Genomic DNA, 13150 nt, shown 5'->3' with positions numbered 1-13150 from the left:
CGGTTTTGTTGTCGGAATGTCCGATCGTCTGTACGTGGCATAAGTGACACTTTTTGGCCATATGAGAGGCTAACAAGCTTTAATCCTCCTGTGATATGTGGAATTGCACCAATTTCTAAATTGTTGCATTTGTAAATGTCAAAAGCCAGTATAAAGGAAAAGTGGTGGTAAAAAAAGCACTTTTGGGTTTAACTAATCTTTTTATTTTTTGTAGAATTCTCCGCTTCCCGACCGCTACATGAACGTATACGTCGACAGAATGGCACGGCTGGGCAAATGGGCGTATATATACGTCCCCTTTAATTTGCCACCATGTGGTTGCGTGCGCGCCGCCGGCGCGCTCATAACCCTGTCGTGGGCTCCGTGACTCCATGTCCGCCGGTGTCCTGCGATTAGGTCACAAAGCTGAAGAACGAGGAGATGTCAGTGCAAACACAACACTTCCCCGTTCTTCCTAGTGATATATCACTGATCGTCTGTTCCCTGTCATCGAAAACAGAGATCAGTGATGTGTCAGTCGTAGCCACGCCCCCTAACAGTTAGAATCACTCCCTAGGACGCACTTAACCCCTTCAGCGTCTCCTACAGGTTAAACCCCATCACTGCCAGTGTCATTTTCACAGTAATCGGTGCATTTTTATAGCACGGATTGCTGTAAAAATGACAATGGTCCCAAATATGTGTCAAAAGTGTCCGATGTGTCCACCACAATGTCGCAGTCACGATAAAAATCGATGATCGCCGCCATTACTAGTAAAACATTTATAAAAATGCCATAAAACGTTCCCCTATTTTGTAGACGCTATAACTTTTGCGCAAACCAATCAATATACGCTTATTGTGATTTTTTTAACCAAAAATATGTAGAAGAATACGTATCGCCCTAAACTGAGGGAAAAAAAATCTATATTTTTTGGGGGATATTTATTATAGCAAAAAGTAAAAAATATAGATTTTTTTTTCAAAATTGTCGCTCTATTTTTGTTTATATAGTACCTGACCACAATATTGTAGAAAATCGTGGTCAGGCAGCGGCGATATTGCCGCCTGCGACACCTGTCGCTGGAGCCAGTACAGAGCTATGTCGCTCCTTCCACTCGCCACCTCCAATGGATGCCTATGGATGCGCTGCATCCCGTGGGGGCGGCGAGCGCGAGAAGCACAGCCTGCACTAAAATTATTATTAGTAGACACAAACATAGCAGAGAACCTTTGTGAATTAGCCATGTTTCAATAGTTTTTTACATTTTATAAAAATAAATATTAAATGTTGAACATATTGCAATTATTTTATTTTATAATTTTTTTTAATTACTTTTTACAATATTTAATTATAATCTTTTTATAATTTGTTATTTTTTTACAGGACAGGGAAACCTGTAGCTGCGGAGGGGTCACAGTGACAGGGGGCACATGGGGGGGATCAGAAGCTGGCAGAACAGGGAGGGGGATTGCTGTCAATGAATCAATTAATTATAGGAACCATGCCCTGTGTCTGTGTCTCTACCCGCAGCATCTGAAAGCCAGCAGGAGGGGGAGAAACTGGCTTTCAGCTGTTGCAGAGAATCGCAAAGGGCATCCTTCTGTAATTGCCCCTCCGCACCAATTCCCCCTGCTGTTCGGGCCCCCCTGTGTGACCGGGCCCTCTACTGGTTGTCCCCCCCTATCAGCGGCCCTGCACGTCGCACAACTGCGCAATTGTCAGTTAAAGCGACGCAGTGCCGAATCGCAAAAAGTGGCCTGGTCACTGGCCAGCCAAATGGTCCGGGGCTTAAGTGGTTAAGGGGGCATGGCAGGGGGTGTGTCCTATGTCTACAAACTTTTGATATTAGGTGTCCCTCATTCCCATTTTAAAAAGGTGGGAGGTATGTAACTGAACTCAAGACCTCAACACTACGATTGCAATACCAAGCTCCCATGGGTTTAGGTTTCCCCAGTTAGGTTTAGTAGCCAGGGGTTCCCTTTAAAAGTTATGCAATGCAGTGTGCACTCATGAGTAGTACAAGGATTTTCAGTTTCTTATCATGCAGCTTTTTATTTGGTGCAATTCCACATATCACAGGAGGATTAAAGCTTGTTAAGCCTCTCATATGGCCATAATCCCTTTATTCTCAATGTATGAGCACTGCATAGACAATGATGCTGCTTGAGGCGGCACGGTTACGGGATCTCATCCTCTCAGTAAAGATAATGCAGCTGAAGAGGAAAATGACGCGACATAATGATTTAAATACACACTTTTTTTTTGTACAGAAGCCCTTAAGTAAGGATTAGATATTTTTAGACATCTATAGTTTGAGGACAGACAATCCACTGGTTTCAAGTGCCTTATGCAATTGGTAATCCGCCATGTTTGAATAGCTTGTGTTAACAACACGCATGTAATATAGGTAGGCAATGAAAGGCATAGCATACGGCTTACACAACGGTAAAGTGTCAAGGTATGCGTTATTGGAAAAGGGTAGTGCAGGTCAGGATTGGTCAGGGCAAGTCAGATGGTCAATGACACATCATAAAAATTACAAGTCTGTTTTTATTAATCATGGACTACAACTAGATAAGGGCACGTTGGCAAGAGGACGGCCTTCCATACTTTCTTTCTCAAAGAATTCTCACAATGCTGGATTTCATTAATAAAAAAATTGTAGCTTTACTGCTACAGGGTGTCCACTTTGTGCAGAATTACATATATATATACAGTACATGATTCTGCATTTGCGGGTAAGGGGTGCACATGTGCCCACCCCCCCCCACCCCCCCAGGCTGTGCTGTGATTCATCATCGGGTAGGGGCTAATGATTGACTGCTGGAACCTGGCTCTGAGTCTCACAGAACACAGCTCTGTGAGTTTAAATAACACAGAGGTGTGTTCATTGACTGGGGACCTAGTTGGCTTTTCATTCCCACAGACCCCCACAACCACAGCCCAGGGTTGTGGGGAAGAGGCCCTTGTCCCCATCAACATGGGAACAAAGTGCTTAGGGGATACAGCCGGATCTCAGAATAACCAAAACTTGGTTATTCCGACCGAAAATGAATTGCACATGTCTAGTTCCTTCTTCTTTGGAGCTGTTACAGAGACTTTCTAGAGATAGTAGACAGGACCTCGACCTGAACCCGGGACCTCTGCTGTGTCTGGCAGTAACTCTTCTTGTAACTCCTCTTGCTAAGTTGCCTGAGATGCTGGGCAGTAGGGATGAGCCGAACATACCCGGGTTCGGTTCGCATCAGAACGTTCGAACAGACCGCGGGTTCGCGCGAACATTTAGAACCCATTGAAGTCTATGGGACTCGAACGTTCGAATTCAAAAACGATCATTTTAAAGACCAATATTCAATTTAATGTTGGTAAACGTCTTTCAGAACCCGGGTCTTGCCCCAGGGAACATGTATCAATCGAAAAAAATATTTTAAAAACGGACGTTTTTGCGGAGCAGCGATTTTAATGATGTTTAAAGTGAAAAAAAAAATGAAAAATTCCTTCAAATATCACACCTGCTGTGTGTCTCTAGTAGTGGCACATGTTTAGAAATGTCCCTGCACAACATTAAATTATTATAAGAACAAAGTAATTTAATACTGGTTGCGCACGTGCTGTGTGGGAACAATATCTCGATTATTTTAGGGGTGGTGGGGGGGTGGCATTATCTTTTTGGGAAAGCAAAATTGTAGAAAAAAGGGCACCCCTCAAACATACTGTAATTGTAGCGCAACAAAGAGCCACGTGCAAAGTATTGCATCAAAAATTGTTATTAGGCGCCCTTGTTACACAGGGGCATAAAAATGTGTCCGTAGGCGCAACATAACACTGCAACCCCTCCCAATATCTGTAATTGGAGCGCAACAAGGAGCCACGTGCAAAGTATTGCATCAAAAATTGTTATTAGGTGCCCCTGTTACACAGGGGCATAAAAATGTGTCCATAGGCGCAACATAACACTGCAACCCCTCCCAATATCTGTAATTGGAGCGCAACAAGGAGCCACGTGCAAAGTATTGCATCAAAAATTGTTATTAGGTGCCCCTGTTACACAGGGGCATAAAAATGTGTCCATAGGCGCAACATAACACTGCAACCCCTCCCAATATCTGTAATTGGAGCGCAACAAGGAGCCACGTGCAAAGTATTGCATCAAAAATTGTTATTAGGTGCCCCTGTTACACAGGGGCATAAAAATGTGTCCATAGGCGCAACATAACACTGCAACCCCTCCCAATATCTGTAATTGGAGCGCAACAAGGAGCCACGTGCAAAGTATTGCATCAAAAATTGTTATTAGGTGCCCCTGTTACACAGGGGCATAAAAATGTGTCCGTAGGCGCAACATAACACTGCAACCCCTCCCAATATCTGTAATTGGAGCGCAACAAGGAGCCACGTGCAAAGTATTGCATCAAAAATTGTTATTAGGCGCCCCTGTTACACAGGGGCACAAAAATTAGGCCTTAGGCCACGTGCAAAGTATTGCATCAAAAATTGTTATTAGGCGCCCCTGTTACACAGGGGCACAAAAATTAGGCCTTAGGCCACGTGCAAAGTATTGCATCAAAAATTGTTATTAGACGCCCCTGTTACACAGGGGCACAAAAATTAGGCCTTAGGCCACGTGCAAAGTATTGCATCAAAAATTGTTATTAGACGCCCCTGTTACACAGGGGCACAAAAATTAGGCCTTAGGCCACGTGCAAAGTATTGCATCAAAAATTGTTATTAGACGCCCCTGTTACACAGGGGCACAAAAATTAGGCCTTAGGCCACGTGCAAAGTATTGCATCAAAAATTGTTATTAGGCGCCCCTGTTACACAGGGGCACAAAAATTAGGCCTTAGGCCACGTGCAAAGTATTGCATCAAAAATTGTTATTAGGCGCCCCTGTTAAACAGGGGCAGAAAAATTAGGCCTTAGGCACTGGTGGCGGAGCACAGAAAAACAAAATTTCTTACTAGCTAACAGCATGAAAAGTGAGGAGGAGAAGGATATTCCATCAGCAGCACAACAGGACAGTCACTCAGCATCAGCAGTCTCAAAGGGATCTGATATTTCAACACAAAATTCTTATTCAGTAACATCAGCATCAGGTGCTTGGTAGCCGGTGTTGATCCAAGCCTGATTCATTTTGATGAAGGTCAGTCGATCAACAGAGTCGGTGGAGAGGCGTACCCTGTGATCGGTCACAAAGCCTCCAGCAGCACTGAATGTACGTTCTGAAAGAACACTGGATGCAGGGCAAGCCAGTAGCTCAATTGCGTACTGTGCAAGCTCTGGCCAGTGATCCATCCTCAAGACCCAGTAAGCCAGAGGATTTTCCGTGGGGAAGGTGTCCAAGTCGGATCTTGCCGCTAGGTATTCCCGGACCATGTAAACCAGACGCTGGCGATGGTTGCTGGAACCGGTCAGACCTTGGGGCTGCGGACTAAAAAATTGTCTGAACGCATCGGTCAGACGGCCACCTTCTCCACCGCTCCTTCTCTGACTCACCGAAGCCTCAGCAAGACGTTGTCCAGGGCCAGGTTTTGGTAATCCCCCCGGTTCTGGGAACGCATTGCACAGACCCTTCTGCAAGGCCTCCCGCAGTAGTTTCATCTTCTGCTCCCTCTGCGATGGCAACATAAGATCCGTTACCTTACTCTTGTAACGTGGATCAAGGAGAGTTGCCAGCCAGTAATGATCCCTCTCCTTGATAGCACGTACACGAGGATCCTTACGCAGGCTTTGCAGAATCAGGGAGGCCATGCAGCGTAGGTTTGCAGAGGCATTCGGGGCACAGTCCTCTGGGTCACTGAGGACGACAGGATCCTCAGCCACCTCATCCCAGCCACGTAAAAGTCCACGTGTTCCTTGGGACTGTAAATGATCCCTTGAAGACTGCTGCTGTTGATGCTGAGTGCTAGGCTCCACCTCCATGCTTCTGATACAATCCTCCTCCTCCTCCTCTTCCTCATCCTCCTCCTCCTCTTCCTGTGTTCCAGGTGGGCAAGCAGGAACAGTGTCTGGATAAAGGGGGCCTTGAGAGGTAAGGAAGTCCTCCTCTTCCTCCCTCTGTTCTGCCTCAAGGGCCCTGTCCATTATTCCACGTAGGGTGTGCTCCAACATGTGAATAAGCGGGACAGTCTCACTGATGCATGCACTGTCACTGCTCACCATCCTCGTGGCCTCCTCAAATGGTGACAGGACAGTGCATGCATCCCTGATCAAGGCCCACTGGCGTGGTGAAAAAAACCCAAGCTCCCCTGAGCCAGTTCTGCTGCCATATTGGCACAGGTACTCATTGATGGCCCTCTGCTGCGTGTGCAGCCGCTGCAGCATGGCCAACGTAGAGTTCCATCTGGTGGGCATGTCACAGATTAGGCGGTTCTTGGGCAGGTTGTATTCCCTCTGGAGGTCTGTCAGCCGAGCAGTGGCATTATATGACCTCCGGAAATGCACACAGACTTTCCTGGCCTGCCTCAGGACATCCTGTAAGCCAGGGTACCTGCCCAAGAACCGCTGCACCACCAAATTGAGAACATGCGCAAAACAGGGCACATGGGTGAGTTTTCCACGTCGCAGGGCAGAGAGGAGGTTGGTGCCATTATCGCTGACCACCATTCCAGGCTTCAGCTGGCGTGGCGTCAACCACCTCTGAGCCTGCCCCTGCAGAGCTGAAAGAACCTCTTCCCCAGTGTGGCTCCTGTCTCCCAAGCACACCAGCTCTAGGACCGCATGGCATCTCTTGGCCTGCATTCCTGCGTAGCCCGTCGTACGCCTACGGAGCACGGCTGGTTCTGAGCCAACATCACCACAGGAAGAGGCCACAGAGGAAGAAGAAGAGGAGGGGGTGGAGGAGAGAGGTGTGTCACAAGCAGTTGTAGTGTTTTGGAGGCGTGGTGGTGGAACAACCTCCAAAACTACTGTGCCTTGACCTGCGTCCTTCCCAGCTGCCAGCAGAGTCACCCAATGGGCCGTAAAAGACAGGTAACGTCCCTGTCCATGCCTGCTGGACCATGAGTCAGCGGTAAGATGCACCTTACCACTGACCGCCCTGTCCAGCGAGGTATGGACATTGCCTTCCACATGCCGGTAGAGAGCCGGAATCGCCTTCCGTGAAAAAAAGTGGCGTTTGGGTACTTGCCACTGAGGTACTGCACATTCCACAAACTCACGGAAGGGGGCTGAATCTACCAACTGAAAAGGTAGCAGTTGAAGTTTGCTAAGCTAGCATTCAACCGCTGGGCATGTGGATGGCTGGGAGCGTACTTCTTTCGGCGCTGCAGCAGCTGGGGCAGGGAAATTTGTCTGGTAATATCAGTAGATTGGCCGGATGTACTACCACTACTACGTTGTGACACACCTATTTCTACACCTTCGGTGCAGGCTGCAGAGAGGACTAGGGGTCTAGTGGGGTTTGAGGTCACAGAAGGGCAAGGGGAGGACCGCTTTGGTCTTTGGTGTGGGTCTTTCTGGTATGCCTGCCAACGAGCTGCATGGCAGGTCGACATATGTCTGGACAAGCATGTGGTGCCCAAGCGGGTGATGTTTTGGCCACGCGAGATACGCTTGAGACATATGTTGCAAACAGCAAAGGTAGCATCTGATGGACAGGTTTCAAAAAAGGCCCACACCAAAGAACTTTTGCTGTACCGTTGAGACACAGCAGCGCCACGTAATGCAGTTGGTGTACTGCCCTTAAGCTGACCCCTGGAGGGCTTCCTGCCTCTTTGAAGATGTGCCTGTGCCTCGTCCTCTTCCTCCTCCTCCTCTCTCCTACCAGGCACCCAGGTAGAGTCAATGACCTCATCATCCCCTCCCTCCTCATCATCACTGGCGACAACCTGGCAGTATGCTCCAGCTGGGGGAACATCACTCCCAGATTGTTGTCCCTCTCGGCCACCCCCTCTCCCTGGGCTCACATCAATGCCTTCCTCTATCAGTGTTCCGTCATCGGAGTCTTCAAAACGCTGTGCATCTTCAGCTAGCATGTACCCAACACTGTGTTGAAACAGTTCGGGGGACTCCTCAGGAGGACACGGTGGGACTAGGGAAGGATTGTGTGATCCCATTGTGCAGAGGGTAGAGGACGCCTTGGCAGCTGCTTTGCCAGACAAACTATAATCAGTCTGTGTGAGAGAGGATGAGGAGGATGAGGACGGCTTGGTCATCCACTCAACTAATTTCTCAGCATGTTGAGGCTCAACACGGCCAGCTCCCGAAAAGAAGGACGAGCGGCCACGGCCACGTGCTGAAGAGGATGCACCACATCCATCACCAGCGTTACCTCTAGATGCAGAGCCTGCTTGCCCTCGTGACTCTCTGCCTCTCTTTGTCCTTCCAGCCATAGTTATGCGTTCAGGTGTTATGTAACAAAATAGTCGCTGTCACACCAACTGCGTTCAGATGGTATTAAACAGCAACCACACAGTAAGAGCGACTTGGCTCAAGTGTAAAGTAACAAAATAGTCGCTGTCACACCAACTGCGTTCAGATGGTATTAAACAGCAACCACACAGTAAGAGCGACTTGGCTCAAGTGTAAAGTAACAAAATAGTCGCTGTCACACCAACTGCGTTCAGATGGTATTAAACAGCAACCACACAGTAAGAGCGACTTGGCTCAAGTGTAAAGTAACAAAATAGTCGCTGTCACACCGACTGCGTTCAGATGGTATTAAACAGCAACCACACAGTAAGAGCGACTTGGCTCAAGTGTAAAGTAACAAAGTAGTCGCTGTCACACCGACTGCGTTCAGATGGTATTAAACAGCAACCACACAGTAAGAGCGACTTGGCTCAAGTGTAAAGTAACAAAATAGTCGCTGTCACACCGACTGCGTTCAGATGGTATTAAACAGCAATCACACAGTAAGAGCGACTTGGTTCAAGTGTAAAGTAACAAAATAGTCGCTGTCACACCAACTGCTTTCAGATGGTATTAAACAGCAACCACACAGTAAGAGCGACTTGGCTCAAGTGTGAAGTAACAAAGTAGTCGCTGTCACACCGACTGCGTTCAGATGGTATTAAACAGCAATCACACAGTAAGAGCGACTTGGCTCAAGTGTAAAGTAACAAAATAGTCGCTGTCACACCGACTGCGTTCAGATGGTATTAAACAGCAACCACACAGTAAGAGCGACTTGGCTCAAGTGTAAAGTAACAAAGTAGTCGCTGTCACACCGACTGCGTTCAGATGGTATTAAACAGCAATCACACAGTAAGAGCGACTTGGCTCAAGTGTAAAGTAACAAAGTAGTCGCTGTCACACCGACTGCGTTCAGATGGTATTAAACAGCAATCACACAGTAAGAGCGACTTGGCTCAAGTGTAAAGTAACAAAATAGTTGCTGTCACACCGACTGCGTTCAGATGGTATTAAACAGCAACCACACAGTAAGAGCGACTTGGCTCAAGTGTAAAGTAACAAAATAGTCGCTGTCACACCGACTGCGTTCAGATGGTATTAAACAGCAATCACACAGTAAGAGCGACTTGGTTCAAGTGTAAAGTAACAAAATAGTCGCTGTCACACCAACTGCTTTCAGATGGTATTAAACAGCAACCACACAGTAAGAGCGACTTGGCTCAAGTGTAAAGTAACAAAATAGCCGCAGTGACACCAACTGCCTTTAGTTGCTATTAAACAGCACGCACGCAGTAATAGCGACTGCGGTCAAATGCGATTTAACAGCACGCACGCAGTGACACCAACTGCCTTTAGTTGCTATTAAACAGCACGCACGCAGTAATAGCGACTGCGGTCAAATGCGATTTAACAGCACGCACACAGTGACACCAACTGCCTTTAGTTGCTATTAAACAGCACGCACGCAGTAATAGCGACTGCGGTCAAATGCGATTTAACAGCACGCACGCAGTGACACCAACTGCCTTTAGTTGCTATTAAACAGCACGCACGCAGTAATAGCGACTGCGGTCAAATGCGATTTAACAGCACGCACGCAGTGACACCAACTGCCTTTAGTTGCTATTAAACAGCACGCACGCAGTAATAGCGACTGCGGTCAAATGCGATTTAACACCACGCACGCAGTGACACCAACTGCCTTTAGTTGCTATTAAACAGAACGCACGCAGTAATAGCGACTGCGGTCAAATGCGATTTAACAGCACGCACGCAGTGACACCAACTGCCTTTAGTTGCTATTAAACAGCACGCACGCAGTAATAGCGACTGCGGTCAAATGCGATTTAACAGCATGCACGCAGTGACACCAACTGCCTTTAGTTGCTATTAAACAGCACGCACGCAGTAATAGCGACTGCGGTCAAATGCGATTTAACAGCACGCACGCAGTGACACCAACTGCCTTTAGTTGCTATTAAACAGCACGCACGCAGTAATAGCGACTGCGGTCAAATGCGATTTAACAGCACGCACGCAGTGACACCAACTGCCTTTAGTTGCTATTAAACAGCACGCACGCAGTAATAGCGACTGCGGTCAAATGCGATTTAACAGCACGCACGCAGTGACACCAACTGCCTTTAGTTGCTATTAAACAGCACGCACGCAGTAATAGCGACTGCGGTCAAATGCGATTTAACAGCACGCACGCAGTGACACCAACTGCCTTTAGTTGCTATTAAACAGCACGCACGCAGTAATAGCGACTGCGTTTCTGTGCAATTCAATAGCCCAGTTGCATTAACAGCGACTGCGCTTCTGTGCAAATAAATTGCACACGTGCAGTAACAGGTAATGCGTCTGTGTGTGCAATTAACTAGCACACGTTAAATAACACAGAATAATTATATTTAAAGTAAATCCCTAATGCAGGCAATACAACACGTTAGAGCGCTGCATGTAGAACAATCTCCTGCCTGATAGATAAACTAGCTGAGCTGTACAGTTTATAAATATATTGACAACGCCTAAGGATGTGAATATATTCTCTACAAACTGTACTTTTAACTATACTGACTACACTTCCTACTCTATCTATCTTTCTATCTATCTATCTATCTATCTATCTATCTATCTAGTTAAGACACTGTGTCTCTATCTCTCTATCTCTCTCTGTCTGACTGACTGATCTTCTCTAGAACCGCCAACACACTACACTAGGCAGCCGTGCAGGCTGCCTTTTATAGTGGGGGGCGTGTACTAATCCCCCTGAGCCATAATTGGCCAAAGCCACCCTGGCTTTGGCCAATTATGGCTCTTCGTTTTTTGAGCGCTGTGATTGGCCAAGCATGCGGGACATACAGCATGCTTGGCCAATCATCAGCGCTCAACGCCCCAGTGAATTATGGGACGTTTTGCGTCACTCGAATTTGGCGCGAACGACCCGTTTTGTTCGAGTTTCGACGAACGATCGAACGACCGATGTTCGAGTCGAACATACGTTCGAATCGAACGCGGAGCTCATCCCTACTGGGCAGCTTCCTGCCTGCCTGATTGCTTAGACCAGGGGTGTCAAACTCCCTTTCATGGTGGGCCGCATCAACATTATGATTGCCCTCAAAAGGGCCGGTTGTATCTGTAAGATTAGATGTCCAGCGCATCCCCTCTCCTTTACATTAAATGTCAAGAGCCACCCCACCTTACATCACAGTGCACCCCCTTTACCTTATGCTGCTGCTGGGAAGAAGCTGGATGCATTGCTTGAAAGCAGAAAGTAGGAGGACCAGAGGAGGGCTGGAGCTCTCCTGCAGCGAGGGCCACATGAAATGGTCTGGAGGGCCGGATTCGGGGCCGTGGGCCTTGTGTTTGACACTTATTTTTTTTTTTAGAATCCTCAAAGAATTTGCGCCGTAAGTTACGGCAGCGTAGTGTATCTTTGGCGGCGTAATGGCGCGCCATTCAAATATCTGTGATGGGGGCGTGTTTTATGCAAATATGTTGTGACCCGACGTAAACAGCGTTTTTTCTTAACTGCGCATGCGCCGTCCGTGGGGGGTATCCCAGTGCGCATGCTCGAAATTAACCCGGAACAAGCCAATGCTTCCGACGGTGACGTCATTCTACGCAAATCCCTATTCACGAACGACTTACGCAAACGACGTAAAAATTTCAAATTTCTACGCGGGAAGGACGGCCATACTTAACATTGAGTACGCCTCATAACAGCAGTTTTAGCTATACACCGGAAAAAGCCGAACGCAAACGACGTAAAAAATGCGCCGGCCGGTCGTAAGTTCGCTGATCGCCGTAACTAGCTAATTTGCATACTCGACGCGGAATTCGACGGAAACGCCACCTAGCGGCCGCCGAAGAATTGGAGCTTAGATCCGATGGCGTACTAAGACGTACGCTTGTCGGATCAAGCCGAGATGCCGTTGTATCTTGTTTTGAGGATACAAAACAAAGATACGACGCGCAAAATTTGAATTTACGTGGCGTATCAAGAGATACGCCGGCGTAATACCTTTGTGGATCTGCCCCTGTATACTTTGCAGAGGTCATCTTTACACCTTCAGGGACCCTAAAGCGGTCGATTAGCTCTCTTCCCATGATTCCGGCCCAAAACATGACTCCACCATCACCTTGCTGACGTCGCAGCCTTGTGGGAACAGTCCACCAACCATCCACTACTCCATCCATCTGGACCATCCAGGGTTGCACGGCACTCATCAGTGAACAGGACTGTTTGAAAACTAGTCTTAATGTTTTTTTCTGCCCATTGCAGCCATTTCTGCTTGTGAGCATTGGTTAGCAGTGGGCGAATGGAAGGTTTATGCACAGTTGCAAGACTCTGGAGGACTCTACACCTTGATGTCCGTGGGACTCCAGAAGAACCAGCAGCTTCAAATATCTGTTTGCTGCTATGTAATGTTTTTTTAGCAGCTGCTCTCTTGATCCGATGCATGGATCTGGCAGAAATCTTCCTCAATGTGCCTTTATCTGCACGAAACCCGTTTGTGCTCTGAATCAGTCATAAATCTCTTAATAGTGCGATGATCACGCTTAAGTTTTCATGAAATATCTAATGTTTTCATAACCTATTCCAAGGTATTGAACTATTTCACTCTTTTCGGCACCAGAGAGATCCTTTTTCTTCCCCATATTGCTTGAAAATCATGATAATAATGTGGAACACCCTCCTTTAGTAGTTTTTCCTTTAATTGGGCTCACCTAACAATCTAATTATCACAGGTGTTCGAGATTGTTTTCAGTGCTCACACAGAGTTCACACTTGTCCGACAAACGCTC

The sequence above is a fragment of the Rana temporaria genome, chromosome 5 (genome assembly GCF_905171775.1).
Source record: "Rana temporaria chromosome 5, aRanTem1.1, whole genome shotgun sequence".
Taxonomy (NCBI): domain Eukaryota; kingdom Metazoa; phylum Chordata; class Amphibia; order Anura; family Ranidae; genus Rana; species Rana temporaria.
The sequence above is the reverse complement of the archived record's forward strand: the minus strand, read 5'-3'. Positions refer to the sequence as shown.